At 35.5% G+C, this 3,828-nt stretch overlaps 1 long non-coding RNA gene across 2 annotated transcripts; it reads right to left on the bottom strand.

Moving 5' to 3' along the window:
* Positions 1-1,011: 1,011 nt before the first annotated feature.
* Positions 1,012-3,225, bottom strand: LOC119428003. 2 transcript variants are annotated; one of them, XR_005187679.1, is made up of 4 exons: positions 3,128-3,225; positions 2,537-2,579; positions 2,281-2,332; positions 1,012-1,142 (listed from the first exon to the last, which is right to left on the bottom strand). It is a non-coding gene; the product is annotated as an uncharacterized LOC119428003 (long non-coding RNA). The 2 variants fall into 2 exon arrangements; XR_005187680.1 differs by lacking the exon at positions 2,281-2,332.
* Between the last annotated feature and the right edge of the window lie 603 nt (positions 3,226-3,828).

Genomic DNA, 3,828 nt, shown 5'->3' with positions numbered 1-3,828 from the left:
GATGTCTGTCGGATATTTACAGATTTTTATCTGCGAAGGATCCTGAAAAATGTGTGTATGTGATCCCTCGGAGTTCCAGCTTCAGATCTCGTTGCATACTTGCCGCATCTTTGACGTATGGTTGCTTTAGATTCATGCCTATACGTGACAGATGTCTGTCGGATATTTACAGATGTTTATCTGCGAAGGATCCTGAAGTATGCGATCCCTCGGAGTTCCAGCTTCAGATCCTTTTGCATACTTGCCGCATCTTTGGCGTATTACGTGGCAGATGTCAGTCGGATATTTACAGATTTTTCATTTATGCAAATTTGGGAATCTGATATACTCTGCCTGTAAATACAGGTTTGGCATGTAGGTATAACTATATCTTAACATGTTTCCAATGGTTAGTTGTTGTTTTTTTGTCTTGCACTCCATTTAGTTTTTATTTGTAATACGTGAAGTGCTTTATATAACTATTTAAATCTGCTATAGGCTACAAATAGTTGGCTTCTAAGATCTTTAACATTTTAAGATCACCCAGTTTTTTACATCAAAATTAATGAGTCTTTAATTTTGGTTTATGTACCATCATCATGATGTACAAATCACAAGCTGGACCAGTAAGCACATTACCATTTCAATAAGAACTATGAAAAATCAGTATAATAAACAGTTTATGAAGCAGTCTAGTAAATACACAGTGGTTTGTATCTTCATAACACATACTAATGCAAACATATCATAGACATGAAAACACTGACCATGACTTTCTTAAAGATTTTCTTTTTTTATTAAAACACACACACACACACACACAAAAAAAACCCCTACGGTTTAATTTGTAAAAAATACAACCTACGGTTTCATTTGTAAAAAAAAATAGTTGTTGGTGCCTCTTGGAGGCTGCCTCAGGCTGCATTTCCCACTGGGCACTCTGCAATGTAGCCATCCATTCTGCAGGGCTTTGTTTGAAGCTCAGCAAGTTTGTACTGGCATCTGTCTAAAATGTCCTAGTTTTGCTGCTCTCCCATTCCGGTGGATAAACTTTCCATGTGTCTTTGTCTTCGTGTCGGTCTCGTACTCATAGGCATGTTGGCACCCCCTCATTCTTCATCATTTAAAATGGAGCGACCAACAGACCGCCGTGAATTCAAAAGCTTCAACAGAAAACACAGAAAACACAAGGTCAATAAGAGCACTTTTTAAAATGTAATCATAACAAAAAGCAAATGCATCCATATCTCAATTCTTAGATTCTCAAACAAAAAGTTTACGGATGTTCCAAAAACCTTTTTTTTAATCTTCCCATATTGAATATTTTTAGTAACTCATATCTACCAATAGATGGCGCTTTAACACATCTTTACACGAGGACCCAGAATTTAATTAAAAGTTTTACTTCTTCTGCATTGCCAGAAACTATAGTTTCACACATCTACAATGATGTAATGTGAGACTAAAGCAAATCAGATATATTTTGCATTCTAATTCTAATTCTGTTTCCTCTAGGATTTATTTTTATTTTTAGCTAGTTTAGTTTTAGCTTAACCTCAGTGCTAACAATGGCTCTTGGCTTGGTAGCCATTGGGGGTCCTCCCCCAGAAAATTTTGAATAAAATAGATGCCATTTCCTGCATTCTGGTGTATTTAACATCTAGTTTTACCTACATATGTAAACTATTCAATAAGTATTTTAGAGTTAATGGCAGAACAAGAAGCACCCTGAGACAAACATGCAGCATTAACACAGTGTGAACATTATTCAAGAATTGTTTCTATAAGAACATTATCAAATATTTTATGTGAACGTAAGATACTAGCAATCACAGCATTGTAAGAGGGGGACAGTTGAACCCGGAGGCCTCCACCTCTGTTTAATGATGGACGGTTTCTTTTCACAAAGATGGCCTCCTTTACTCCTCTCTCAAACCATCGTTCCTCTCTATCCAGGAGGAACGATGACTGAGTTTGTCTCAGCTCCTCAGACTGAAGAAATCTTTTTGATACAAAGAAGAATCTGTCCAGAGGAATTAATTTATTGAGCCTGCATCAGGACAATAATCTGTAAAGCTTTAGTATATTTGATAAGGAAAACTCATTTTGACTTAACCAATTAATATATTTTCAATGGCAAAATATGCAGGCTTATTTCATATTACTTTCATACTTTCATTGCAGGCTTTCTGTATTTATTGTCTTACTTTTAATGATAAAAATATAACGAGTCACTACTGTCGTTTAGAAAGTGTTTATATTGGAACTAATACTTGTTCACACACAGTTACAACAGCTCACCTGTTCCTTTATACTGACAGGAACAATCCCCTCATCACTACTGGCTCTGCTCCTGACACAATCACATTTTAAAAATTGTCATAACTCAGAACAAATCTCCCCTTTTTACAAAGCCGTATGATCAATTCAGGCAAGTTTCATTAAAGGGTTGAATCATTTAACATCTCAAGACACTTTTCATATACAGCAGGTCTTCACCAGACTCATACTCTTCATTATATAATTATAATAATATTCAGTCAATGAGTACTCTTACCTGCCCACTCTGTGCTGCGTGATGTGGAGCTGCATCTTGGGTGCTACAAGACAAAGATTCAGTTATGTGGCGTTGCATTATAATATTATTTAAATTATATAACAGTATGTTAAGTCACAATGCCACACACCAACAGTTCATTGACTTGATAACTTGAACGGTGTTTTGCAGGAAAATCCAGGAAAGTATTCTAAGTTGATTTGTAGTTCTAAACATATTTAGTGGTCATTTTTTGTCCAACATTGATTACTTCCAGCCTAGATCACAATTATATTAGCAAATATCCAAATATGTAACTTAGACAATGACATCATAAAACAGCTTTTAGAAAAGCAAATAGACACCTCTCACTGAGGAGTTGCCCAACAGTGGTCAGCAGCCACTGGTTATAGATGTCTCCCATTCCCCCTGTATGAGTGTCCATTTTATTCTGCTCAGTACAACTTTTCAAACAGCCTCAACTTGACGTGACGCTGACAACGCCATGTTGTAAAAGGTCGAGTAACACACCGGTAAAACTACATATTTTACGCTCTAACCACATGCTTGGTCAAAAATAATTAGAACTAAATATGTGAAGCAGCAACTTACTGAAAATCGTAGAGCCGCTTGGCTTTGAATCAAACACGTCGCGTTATCCGAGAAGGACCTCGTTTGTGTTATCCCGCCAATGTAATACCGGAAGTGTCTTCTTCTTCTTCAGTTAAACGGCTGTTGGAAAACGGTGCATTACCGCCACCAACCTGTAAGGAGTTTGGCGACGTGGACAATTTAATTTACAGTTAAGACTCAAAAGGGTTTACTTGTGTGTTTTATCTGTAAATTAAATTGTTTCATGGACTTTATTTTTTCATTTAAATAGCCTGCATCACACTTTCAAGAGACGTTTACCTAACAGAATAAATGAAAAGAAGAAAATGGACAACCATATGTTTATATTGTTGAGGTTTGTAAAGTCAGTAAAATTAAATATTTTATCATTATTGATGAAAAGTTGACATGAAAACCTCACATAAACTAAGAATAAAAAATAGCTAAATCTGTTGAATTGCTGTACAAAAAAACCAATATAGGATGTCACAGTGAGCTCATCCATGAAGTCATTTGCTAATCTGAAGAAGTTCCAATCTGTAGTTGTTCCAATCTGTAGTTGTTGGCTCTATTTTATATTTAAAGTATATGATTACAATTATAAATACCATTAGACTAAATGTGATTCCACATGTGATTATCATTGCCATCTTAAATGATCTTACAATTTTCTTACTTCTTTTGTTTGTTTTTAGGTTTAT

The sequence above is a fragment of the Nematolebias whitei genome, chromosome 22, assembly GCF_014905685.2.
Source record: "Nematolebias whitei isolate Nwh7 chromosome 22, NemWhi1, whole genome shotgun sequence".
Taxonomy (NCBI): Eukaryota; Metazoa; Chordata; class Actinopteri; order Cyprinodontiformes; family Rivulidae; genus Nematolebias; species Nematolebias whitei.
Note: the sequence above shows the minus strand (reverse complement) of the source record. Positions and strands in the feature narration are given on the sequence as shown.